Source organism: Protopterus annectens, chromosome 4.part0 (genome assembly GCF_019279795.1).
Source record: "Protopterus annectens isolate FY-2018-M chromosome 4.part0, PAN1.0, whole genome shotgun sequence".
NCBI lineage: Eukaryota > Metazoa > Chordata > Ceratodontiformes > Protopteridae > Protopterus > Protopterus annectens.
The window spans coordinates 1,568,075,497-1,568,088,802 of record NC_056733.1 but is presented as its reverse complement, the minus strand read 5'-3'; positions in this window follow the sequence as shown (position 1 = coordinate 1,568,088,802).

Here is a 13,306-nt window from a genome sequence, read left to right as displayed (position 1 = left end):
TGCACATACCCACACATGATGGACATTAATGAAATTAACTATCCACCTTAAGGAATATTCCCACTTGCTGCTCACATGATTTTTGGAACCAAAAAAGGTTGCGTCAGGAGAGCTAAGTCCCCTCTTTCAACTCTTTCCCTTCACCATTTAGTACTCCATGAACTGGTTGGTAATGAAATTCAAATCACTGGTGATGCACTCAATCAGACATCCTTTCCAGATACTGTCATACAGCCTCTATTATCTTTTAGAAAATATTGTGACAGATGTGTGTGGCTTTTGTAATACATACCGCAACTTGTAATAGTTCCAGCTTGAAAGGTAGCCATACAGGATTATTAATTTGAGAACAGTATAAATGTACCTGAATGCTATATCCAAGCAGGTGTGAAAGTGCAGCAGCAGGAAGTTTGTATTGCGCTAATGATGGTGCTTAATCAGAAGTAAATGTGATAGCTGGGCGTCACTGCACCTGTTGTACTTGAAACAGGAATAGTAAGTTCTGTTTAACTGACTCCCCCGTTTCATAAAAGTGCAACCACTGACAATAGGGAGACTGCAGAATTGCTGGAGTGAGCAAGCTTCTTTTTATCCTCAATCTTTTGTGATCATGAAGTTATCACATTTAAATATGTGCAGGTAAAAGGGGCTTGCCTTCTTACAAAAATGTTTTTGTACTACTGTTAAAGTTGACAACATGCATCACCAGCTTAGTAGTTTGATAATTCTCAGGGCAATGTTTAGTGGTGCGATGTTCAACTCTGGATCCAAGTAAAATGCATATTATCACTGAGTTTGCTTAGTAAAGCAAGGCTGCATTTCCTTAAGCCTGTCCTTCTGGAAGGAAGAATGGCTGCTTAGATGATAGGATACTGCTAAGCCTTCATGGTAGCTGGAACTCAAGCAATCAGGAATAGTGACTAAGGGATGGAAAAATTGCCGGAGCTTATACTTATTGAATGGTCAGTTTTTACATTGTTTTGCATATAAGAGGGATGCATGATTTTCAGCATGATGATTATCCCTTTTGAGGTGTACACCTTGATCAGTAGTCTGTCTGCCTTCTATGAGATTGCAACTTGTTTGACTGGGAAGAGTTAAATCTGTCCTTAGATAAGCTGCAGGAGCTGGATGATAGAGCCTTACAGAGCCATGATATATGTATATGTTGCACTGCGAAAAAACTATTCTTGCTGTTACCTGATCAACTTTATACAGTATTATGTGCAGTCTTTGTCTGATGCTTGATGTTTCTGTATGTAGTGTATTCCAAGATAATTAAAAACTAGTGACTCCAAAAATGTTTCATAAAAGCCTCGACCTGCTTCTATAAATATTTTCAAAAAGAGTTCTGCATCTATTTTCATTGTTAGCATTTTTGCCTACTGCAACACACACTGATTGAAATGCTATTATCATTTAAGGACCTGGGTATATGAGTAGATCTTGCACTGAAATTTTCTGATCATATCAATCAGTTGGTTAATAGTAGCTCTAAAATATGGACAGAATAAATGATTTGTAAAGTGTACGAAATTAGAAATAATGAAATCTTTGTAAGTTACATTAGACACAAATTAGAGTATGAATAATATAAAAACCTTATAAGAAAACTAACTTCAGTAAATTGGAAAGAGTACAGTGGAAGTATACCAAGAACATCCATGGATGTGAAAGGTTAAGTAATTCTAAAAGATTAATATATCTAAAGTTGTGCAATGTCTCATATAAATATTTAAGGGGGATCTTAATCAGATATATAGGGCATTTAGAAACAACTGCCTCTGGGAATGCTTGGGGTTATCAAAGAGTAGCAGAGAAGAATCAGATACCCTATGAAGGAGATTATGGTTTTCTAAGAGAGTAGCTGACAGCCTGACACCTGGAACAGAGTACCAGATTATATTAAAGCAAGCACTAGTTTAGATATTTTAAGAACAGCTTGGACATCTACTATAGGTGTAACAGTTTCGGCATATTGTTAGGGCATTCCTGTCTGTGCCTGAAATGTTGATTTGCATGTACTACCTTGTCTTTGTGTAGGTGGATTTCCAGAGCTTTTACAAAAAAGTGTAGGCACTTATTGCCACTAGTATACAGTGTATTTAGGATAGGAAATGGCTATTCCCTTTACCAACAAGCCAGTAATAATAAAACAGCACAGTTTTCCACCCGAGCACTGCTTCACTGATAGGGAAATATCTGCTGCACTCCTAGGAACACAGCCTGCTTTCACTAGTCACCTTATCTGGAATGAAACTGCATATTGATACATGCTGTGGTTATATAACTAGCTTACGGTGACAGGAGTGTAGTTTATACACAATGCTGCATATTCTGCATTTTTGTATGATTTGTTATTGTAATACTGGCACGCCAGATGAGAATCTTTTTGCACTAATGATTATGAGTAGAATCTTGTAATTTTGCCCATGTGCATCAACCCAGTTAATCACACAATTATTTGGTTCAGTAGCCTCTGGTCAGGAGGTCATCACTTCATCAGGGCACAGAAACTGTGGGAACCAAGTAGTGCTGACTAAGGTATTAGTCCTTTAATGTGGAATTACAAAAACTTACTCTAGCTATTTTTCATACATAACACATCTGGTGGGTAAGGCTCTACTGATTCATATGAATTATTATGTTGCTTGTATTTTTTTAAGAGAGAATGAGGGTCCATTACTTAGTGCTTTGTGTAAAGAAACACATATTTCTGTTATGTACAGAAGCAAGAAGTGTTTAAAGGCTTTGGTAAATGCTTTTCTAAAGTTCCCTAGAATCTTTTGCCTTCTATTCAAGACTGACAAAACTGCAGACAAGAAACTAAATATATTATCATAGATCTCTTTAGTTATCTTGCTATCCAGATTCATAAAATAAGGTCCTTTCTGAATAATTTAAAATAACAGCAAGTTATGTGTATGCATCCTTCCATTTGTTACAGCAGAATGCATGTAGTACCGGTTCCTTCCTCTCCTCATGGGCCAATTCCCAGGAGTTACATTTTGCCCTGAACACCATGGTAGTCCTTGGCATGTTTCAAATAGATTAGAACAGTTCACACCAAGGCTGTCTCAGTGTTCATATAGTAAGCCTCAATCCGTATCAAAGGGTAAAAAGAACATACAGACAAACCATTCAGTAAAAACTGGAAGAAAAACCCAGCTAAGGTTTTCACTGTGTGACACCTTTTTTATGTAGCTTGGCTGGTTCTTTTTGCAGTTTTTACTGAAGCCTCAATCAGTAAAGAAGAGGGAGCGTATAAGACTTGTAGACTTAATAAAATAATTATTTTTCCCATTTGTGCCTAGTGAAGCTATCGTGAGAAAATAGAAGATTTAAGGTCCGCTTCTTATCCCATCCAAGTTATCCATATGAAAATCTATTCCTGGGATTCAGAAAGAATCACTTGGGCTTCATAAACTGCAAGTACCACATAGTGTAGTTTACTCGATCTCGTAAAATCTGATTCGGGGATTTGTGTAGCTATAATTAAAAAGATCTCATTATTGGCTAATTTGCATGTATCTGAATCATGTGTAATTACTACCAGTGCTAAACAGTTCATATTGGAGGTAATTACCACTGGGTGGCATCATGCTGGCACAGACCCCCCCCATTCACACTTCCACACACATGTAATCATTCTTGTACACACTAGTGCACATGCGCACACACACACACACACACACACACACACACACACACACACACACACACACACACACACACACACACACACACACACACACACACACACACACACACAGTCCTTGGATACCATTTGTACTACTCCTGTAGACGTGCATATGTACAGTACATACTCACACTCACACCCCCTCCCCATCACTATTCCTGTGATAAACATCCCAACATTTACCTCTCTCATTACAAATAATGGGAGGAAGGGGCATTTTGGTCATGTTAATAAACAGCTGTGTTAATTTATTCATCTGGGCTTTTCTTTGAATTTAATTTAAACATTTAAGCTCCTTCTGAGATTCATTCTAAGTCAGACTGGAATTACACTGGGATAGAGCTTATAGTATTACAGTATTCCTTGTTGTTGTTGTTGTTGTTTGTCTTTTGTCTTTTTCCCGGTAAGGGGTCACCACAGCGGAACTCCGGTCCGCTAATGATTGGCAGTAGATTTTTTACAAAACGCCGAGGTGCGAGCTTGACATCCAACCTTCAACGAAGGCACACCCATTTATGCACGCATGTCTTTAGAACACTACCCAACCACGGGGAAGACATGCAGACTCCACACAGAAGGCACTCCCAAGCCAAGCTGAGAATCAAACGGGAGAACTTCTTCCTGTGAGGTAACAATGCTACTGCTGTACCACTGCAGAATCAGTATTCTATAATAATAATAATAATAATAATAATAATAATAATAATAAAGCAAAAATGCAAAATACACACACACACACACACACACACACACACACACACACACACACACACACACACACACACACACACACACACATGAGCAAACACTGAGATGCATAGTGGTTGACTGTTGGCCTTTCATTTTCTGGTATACCCAGTTTAGCATAATTCCGAAAATCTCCAGTTTCTATGCCTTGCACAAGTGCTTGAATTCCATCACGTGCTAGTTTACAAGGGCATGCCTAGTTCCTGCACTTAGCAGTTTGACTCTCATGCACTGAATGCGCAAGAGCACACCTGAAGTACACAAGTAAGCATGAATAAAAAGTGTTATATTTATTCATCTTACAAGAAATGCATCAGATGATGCTGGAGAGAGAGGCCATCTACGCAGTGGAAGCTAGCAGGAGGGTAATAAGTCCACACTAACTCATTCACTCCAGTGAAGCTCAGGAGGTTTGCACTATAACTTCCAATGGGCTGAGCTTAAACCTTTTAACAGAATCAAATTATGTTCTCATATTTCAAACAAATGTTCATATCTCTGGAACCATAGGGATTATGAAAGAAGTATAAATGGCAAGCTCTTCAGCACAAACTGTTTTTACAGAGGTAGTAGTATTTAGATTCTAGGCCTTAAAATTAATTTTATAAGTCATAGTAAAAACAGTAACTGTTAGTTTGTAATATTTTGAAAACAACTTACAATATCTCAGCAACCATTCATGTTACACACATACTGTCAGCAGCATTTTATTCAACTAGCTGAGAGCTTTCATATGAGGCTAAGGAGTTCTGTCTGTGTTACTTGGTTGTTGAGATCATAGGATCATAGGAAGTTACTAGGCTAATGGCCCTAGAGCCCTTACAAGCCTAACCAAGTTCTTACCCTTATTTCCATGATCAGCACCCATTGCCCCTGTCCAAGAGGACACAGGTGGAACCCCCCCCAAGGTGAATTTACGGTTACCCATCCCATCGTCCAGACTGAGTTTGAAGAGGGCCAAAGAGGAGCTCTGTTTGACATGAAGTGGGAGTGTGTTCCAAAGGTGTGGTAACTGGGAGACAAATCTGCCCCTCCAGCAGGTCTTATTAATATCACATACCAGATTAAGGTCTTTATGGTGAGTAACCTGTGTACTATTTGACTTATGGTTTGCAGCATTTCTAATAAAGCAAAGGTCAGAGACTGCTTTGTATGCAAGGCAGAGGTCACCTCCGAGAAGTCTGTATGAAACAGAATAAAGTGATTGATTTCCCATAGGACATATGCTGAAGACCTTGAATTTTCCTTGTAAGGAAACTCTATGGTTTCTCCAGCTGCTGCAGGTGCTTGCGAAGAAAGGTACATACCAAAAGGGGTGTTGTACTCAATTATTGGCCTGATGAAGGAAAAGAACAGGGAGGTTATAACTTCTTTTTTTCTGGAGGCAATGCCCTTATTTATGAGATGAGCAGTATAGAATGCCCTTCTTACCACTGTGGAGACACGGTGGTCAAGATTGCTGTCAACCTGTGTGCCCAGGTGCTCACCACTGAGTGCGTACATAAGGTGATGCTATTGATGTAGTTAGCAGGAACATCACTTTTACCGAAAGGAATGAAGATACATTTTTTTTTGCATTGAGTTTAAGGCCATGACTTTGGCGCCAATCGTTTGTTTGTGTAAGATCCTCTTGTAGGATGTTGACATCATTTGGAAATTCTATGATCACTATGCAGTCATCAGCAAACTTTGTCAGCCACAGACCTTTACTTTTAGTTTGTACTTCAGAGAAATAGATTCCTAACAGTAGAGGTCCCAGGACTGATCCCTTTGGAACGCCACTAGTTACAGGTCTACTGTTGGAGGTGGATTCCCCTATTTTGACTATACAAGTTCTATCAGTGAGCCAGTTAGTGACCCATCTAACAATATAAGGGTTGATACCTAGTTGGGGGAGTTTGTCAATGATGCCTGAGTGGGGGATAGTGTCAAATGGCTTGGCTAAGTCCAAGTAGGCTGTATGCACAGATTCCCCTTCATCCAGGGCCTTGGTGACTGTCTCGAAGAAGAACACCAGGTTTAGCAGGTATGATCTCCCTTTGATAAATCCAAACTGAATAGGCTCAAGTGTTTGGAGATTACTTATATCTTTGTTGATAAGGTCCATGATGATTCACTCCATGGCCTTGCAAATATGGCTAGTCAAGCTAATAAATCTATAGTTCCTGGAGTCAGCAGAAGAACCACATTTGTGCAAGGGAATAACAGTGGCTGTTTTCCATTCAGCTGGTACAAAGCTGATGCTTAGACTATGATTGAAAAAAGTGCCCAGCGGTATTGCTAATTCATGCTGGATATTTAGAAAAATGTGTAAATTATATCTATAGAAATTAATATCATTAAAACAACAGTTAATATCTCTTTACTTGCACTAGACAGAGGTCAAATATTAATGCAGTTGAGTTTGCCATTATGTAAACTTTAAGATGAAATCTTTGAAAACCTAATATATAGCATGGTTTTGGAATTACTGATGCAAATATGAACAAGCAATATTTGATGCCTAGAGGCATCAGTAGGAGGTAACTGCAGGTGCAACTGGAGGCATCACTTAGATGTAGTGAGCTAGAGGTGGCCTTCTCAAGAATTAAATGATACAATGAGTGAATCTCTGTTATATTTTACTTCACAGGTCCTGTAGTGTGGACAAGTATTTGAGAAGAAACCCAAATATTTAAAATTAAACTATGAGAGCCAAGTGAAAGCCTGAAGTAGAGGGTTCATTTTTTTTTCCAAGAAAAGCAATATATTTGTCCTTCTTTGAGATGGTAACACATTTTTTTTCACATTTTCATTGTCTGGATTACTCTCAATCTAACATTTGACTTAGAATATTTTTTTTGAAGAAGTGATAATGTAGGAATTCCCTTTGTGGCAATAAAGCCCAAATTATTGAATTAGATTCTGTGGGACATTACCCCTGATAAATACATTTTGGATAGCTCAAGAAAAACATAAATAACTTCACCTCTAGTGTGACCATTTGCAAATAGGTATCTTTTAGCTTAATGACCTCAGGGTCTTGCAGCAATAGTTAACATAAATGAGATATTGATTGGCTTTAAACTGGAATAAATCAGATACAAGTTTATGCCACAGTCTATCTGGAATTTCATGTGATTTAATGACATTCTGGAGTTGCTTTTGTAGTGCAGTTTACAGATTTGATAATTTTTCACCATCCGCTTGGTCTCTTTGGATGTTTTTGGCTAAAGCATAATGTCAAATTCTCTTTCTTTACATTTAGAAGGTCCTATGTTTTCTTTATGTATTCTCTTTAACATAAGACTGCATAGCTACTTTGGCCCAATTACTCTATTTAGTTTGAAAATCAGTCCCTGGGTTTCTTGAATTTTACCACAGCGTAACAGATGTTTTTCTTGTCATGTAGCCCTATAGTGTCAGTACTATATATTTCAACAGCTGTATCCCAAATCATTCTCAGTGTTATGAATAAATTCTGAAAGTTTATCAGATCTGGTAAGTAAGCAAACAGTAATGCCTGATAATGTAGTTGTTAAGGAGAAACTGCAGACCACTCATTGGTGTTGTGAAACCTGGTGATCCAGGATGAACAGATACAACTTGAAATAATTGCAGCTATTTGGACACTTATAAATTTTATCATTTTAGGTAAGTGTAAAGGTAAACTAATAGGGGCATTATCTATTCACCTTTCTCAAGAATTTGATTTAATAAATCATAACCTACTTTCTCAAACCACACTTGCTACAAGCATAAGCAGAACAGTGACAACATGGTTTACTTCTGACATGACATTATGTATTTTTTCTTTTATTTTTCCTCCCACAGCTGATCATTAGCATTTATATCACGTTATTGAAAGATGAAAATAGCGAATGCTATTTCATCGAACCTAAAATATATAAACCACATAATCCTTGGGAAAAAATTTGCTATTCTGAATCACATACACACAACACAAGCACACCTAAAAAAACATCAATCCACACACATACACTTATAATCCTACAACTAACCCTACACTAAACTATACATAGCCTACTATCTATCCACTTACCTTAACCCAAACCCTAACCCTAAGGTCCGTCACTATCGCACACTTACCTAACCCACGCCCTAACCCTAACTCATTTAACCCACCCCTAACCCTAATTCACCTAACCCGAGCCCTAACCCGCACCCTAACCCTAACTCACCTAACCTGCACCCTAATCCTAACAACCACACAATTGCACACATACCTGAACCCGACCCATAAATTTCTACCACAGTGCTGAAAATAGCAAAGGCACAGAACCGGCCAACCAAATTCTTTCCCTAGGAAAGAATTTGGTGTTCTGCAGCTTCTATTTTTAGCGTTCGCTCAAAACGGGTCGATATTAGAACATTCAAAGTTTTAAAACTTCGATGTTCTGATATAGACCCGATCATTGGTGGGCCCCAGTGCCTCTACTCAGTCACTGGGTCTACCTACATCTCCTGGCCTGTCCTGGACTTAATCTGAGAAGTTCGGACCAGGAACGAGATCAAGGTGTCCCAGGTGCTTGTCATACTGCTGCTGATGGGAGTGTTTTCCTACTTTTGTTCCATTCCATTTGCTGCCAGATGACATACTGTGGGTGAGGTATGCAATGGGTAGACTGCACTGAACTGCCCCTCACTTCCATAGGTGGCTGATATTGGTAAGCCACCCCACTCACCCATGGAAAGCACTTTACAGTTGTTCCCTCAGTCCCTGCCAGGGAAATCTAACTGCATTGTGTGCCCTGTGCATGTACCCCTCCTGCAACCCTCCCTGGATGGACACTCTTGTCCTCCCCTGCCAGCATCTAAAAGCCTTAGCTGCTAATTGAACCCAGGTCACCTTCTTCATAGTCAGGGCATTATCCATCCATGCCATGTTGCTGGCTACCTTATAAGTTAATACTGGCTCCTTACTTTTCAACTTTGCTCCCATCAGACAAGGGGTACCACAAGGATCATTACTGCTCCCCTACTTTTCTCCAGTTTTATCAATAAAGTCTGCTTTGACCTTCCTTCCTTACCAGTTCATCTAAATGCAGATGTCATGATCATATACATATCTGACTTCTGTCCAGACATAGTAAAAACACGTCAAAATAGACATGAGCAATTTAAATTCATGGCTAACAGAAATCTAGCTAATATTAAACTCCAGGAAAAGTAATGCCATACTGTTCAGAACACAATTAAAAAATCTAAAATTCCTAGTAACTGGTATATATAAATAAATTCAATGCTTCTTAGAAAGACTGTTTTGACTTTCCGTTAGCTAGGATGCTGGTCAGATCAAAGACTAAACATACAAAATAAAAATCAAAAACAATCGCTGCTCTCATCCTGGAATATAACCAATTTTCTTGCTCTATAAAAAGAACAGCTGTAGGCAAAATTATAATAATGGCCCACCTAGAATGAGGACCATTACTCTCATCTGTCCTGAATTTCATAGAATGTCCAGATTTGTTACTGCTGTTCTGTTACTCATGAAATTTCTGATTTTCTAACAAATCATTGAGGACTGAGGTCACTAAACTAATGACAGATATTTGAGTTTCAGAGTTTGTATCTTTCAGAAAATGGATGCTTCTGCAAAACCTGTTAGTCTAATGACTTTCTAAGTTTAGGAGAGCAATATTTAAAGCCTGTCCCTGATTTTGGACCATTGCCTCCTGCATTATTTTTGGATTTGTCCAGAATTCTTGCTTTAAGAGGGTGAGAGGTATGATATGGACTCTGGTTAATAGCAGAAGCTTCTCGCTGAAACTTTAAAGCAAGGTAAAGCACAGATAAAATCTGCAGATTCATGTTACTCCCCCCAAAATGGAATGCTTTTATCATCTATCAAAGGCCAAATGTCTGCCAGGAAAATAGCAAGCAGATTTTCTCCTTGGTTACCACCTTTACAGACTCATAAAGGAAGAAATAATCAATCACTTTGTAAGTCTTGTACTAACAAGGCAATCAAACCTCCCCTCTTGTCATCCCCAAAACCCCAAATGTCAGACCTCACAAACTAAATTCTCTTCCTCTGACTTCTGCGTCCTTGACCCAAAGCTGTGAGAATCCCTTCCTTTGACAATGAAAAAATAGCACCTCATATAAGACTTTGGAAAAATCCTATATTTGCATCATACAAATGTTTCTCAACAACCGCCTCTATAGCTGACCTCCCATTTTTAGAAATGATTCCTGACATTATGCTTTTTAAAAGAGTACCATTTGCGATGTTAGTTAATACCCTAGCATCCCTTTTTTGCATACCACCATCACTATCCCAATAACTAAATCAGCTCACTGTCTTAAATCACCACTTGGCCTGTTTTTATTCTTTCCTTGTTATTTTTATACATCTATTATTATTTATACTTGTAAACAATGTTAGAAATGTACATTTCATTTCTTTATCTATGCTTATTGTACTGAGTTTGTGCTCTTGGACTGAGCCTGAAATGGTTCATTGGATCCACAGTTAGCAAATATAACCAACCGAATGAATACAACAGCTGTTATGTGAAAGAAAATGTTGAATATTTTAGAATCCATTTGCTTCATGGTTTCTCAAAGAACTGTATAGTTTCATTTGTAGTTTGGCATTTTTTTGCTTCTGTAGTTGAGCTGTGGGTTGTATTTAAAATTATTGTGTTTTTTTGCTTTAAAGCTCATTTTCAGCTGTTTCCAGTAGTTTTACTTACTTCTGTTTGCTTGTGTTTGATTTACATACAAAGTGACACTTAATCGTGCTACCGCAGGCTCTCTGGTGTCTTTTTGTATTTGTCTTAATGGAAGAATTTTGGCACCCTCTTGTCATTTCTGTCAGGTGTTTTTTCTTTCAAATAAATTGCTCCTTGTGTCTAGCAGATTAATTTGTGCAGCATTATTATCATCTGGATCCTCTGGGAAAACCATTAATATGGTGATGGGATTGCACTGTCTCTACTACGACGATTCCAGGACCTTACTACAGCTGCAGGAAAAGTTCCATTTACTTAACCTCTGATAAGTACTTCTGTTTGCTTGTGTTTGATTTACATACAAAGTGACACTTAATCGTGCTACCGCAGGCTCTCTGGTGTCTTCTTGTATTTGTCTTAATGGAAGAATTTTGGCACCCTCTTGTCATTTCTGTCAGGTGTTTTTTCTTTCAAATAAATTGCTCCTTGTGTCTAGCAGATTAATTTGTGCAGCATTATTATAGCAATAACCCACACCTGGGTGTGGGTAATGCTGGATTTACCCACGGTTGGTGTGGTTTGGTCATAGGGCGAAGCCTGAGTGGCCAAACAAAGACAACCGTGGGTAAATCCAGCATTATCCACACCCAGAAGTGGGTTATTGCTATTACACAATGGCATTTAAGAAAAAAAATAATTAATTTTCTTAAATAATGGCATTGTATAATGCCTCCTTGCTGCCCTTCTGCAGCTGTCTGGTATTCTGCGGCAGTTCTGATGTACTGCACATGCATATGCTTACGCAGTACATCAGAGCTGTGGGCAAAAGCAACGGAGAAAGCAAGATCTCCATTGCTTTTTACAAACTGTCTCGCTATGTTAAAGGAATTTAACATAGCGAGACAGCTTTAAAAAAAGCAAAGGAGAATCTCCTTTGCTTTTTTTAAAGCTGTCTCGCTATGTTAAACCCATTTAACATAGTGAGACAATTTTGAAAAAAGCAATGGAGAAAGCAAGATCTCCATTGCTGTTTACAAAGTGTCTTGCTATGTTAAAGGAGTTTAACATAGCAAGACACCTTTAAAAAAAGCAACAGAAAATCTCTGTTGCTTTTTTTAAAGCTGTCTCACTATGTTAAACCCATTTAACATAGCGAGACACCTTTAAAAAAAGCAACGGAGATAGGAAGATCTCCGTTACTTTTTTTAAAGCTGTCTCGCTATGTTAAACTCATTTAACATAGCGAGACAGTGTGTAAAAAGCAATGGAGATCTTGAGTTCTCCATTGCTGTAAAAAAAGAATTATACTAATGGAAAAAGTCTGGGCGACCGGACCTTTTTCCATTACTGTAACTCTGATTTACAACATGCATGCTGACCAATCAGCGTGTACGTTTTGGAATATTTATAAGGGGGGTCATTGTATAATGCACTTTTTTGAATCTGAATCATCTCATTTTTGAATAAATGATAGGGAGTCGTGTCTGGATCATTGAATATTGCAAAATGACCAGAGTTTGATGATACAGTGACTTTTATGATTCCTGGTTTGACACCATATATTGTTATTGGTGTGAGTTCAGTAATTTTTTGTAGGAACCTACAGCCAGGGAACAACTGCAGAGAGATACCCAAGATTTTTTGGATAAACAGCCATGCCCTTCAGTTTAATAGCAAGGCAGTCTAAGCAAGACATAGTTATGTGGCATCTGGCATGTACCAGCCTCATGAGATTCTTAAAAACCTGCTCAACTATGCAGTACAATAACCTGCAGGGGTTCATTGTAGAGTGAATTCTAGTGATGATAACTATTCCAGCTTGGAAGTTATGAAATCTCATTAAACACAGTTATTTAGGGGAATGGGTACCCACACAGAAGTAAAATAAGGGACGGTGGTAAGGTAAGATAAAAAGCTTAAGCAGACAAATGATATGAGAATCCAGGATGCTGAGATCAAGACAGATGGTGGAAGGTAATGTGTACTAGGCAGAAAATTACTGACTGCAGTCGAAATTCCTGTAGGGAGGCAGACAGCCATGACAAGCAGACTTGGAAAAATATATAATTTTCTGGTTTGCAGGAAAGAAATGAATAGCAAATGCAGTACTTTACCGGTAACTGAGGGGATGAAAAGTATGAGAAAGTAATGCCATTTGCATATCAGTTATTATAGAATT